The sequence below is a fragment of the Triticum aestivum genome, chromosome 7B (assembly GCF_018294505.1).
Source record: "Triticum aestivum cultivar Chinese Spring chromosome 7B, IWGSC CS RefSeq v2.1, whole genome shotgun sequence".
NCBI lineage: Eukaryota > Viridiplantae > Streptophyta > Magnoliopsida > Poales > Poaceae > Triticum > Triticum aestivum.
In genome coordinates this window covers 106,846,522-106,846,769 of record NC_057813.1, presented here as the reverse complement: position 1 = coordinate 106,846,769, position 248 = coordinate 106,846,522, and positions in this window count along the sequence as shown.

The following is a 248-nucleotide window of genomic DNA, read 5'->3' as shown; positions in this document are numbered from 1 at the left end:
CGTTGAACGTGTGGCCACCTCTTCCTCCATGTCCGGCGATGGCGGCGGCGGAGGTGGATGAGGAACTCTGTGCCCGGAGGAGGACGCCAAGGTCGGCGACGACTGCGAATTGCCCGTCGCAGCCGCGTCCGGCTTCGAAATTTTGGCCGACCGAGGTTGGTTCATCGTTGTATTGCGCCCCCGCGCCGCCAGCCGCTTCACGCCTCCACCACGTGGTTTGGAGGCCCGCTGCTTCTTTGCAGGCGCCT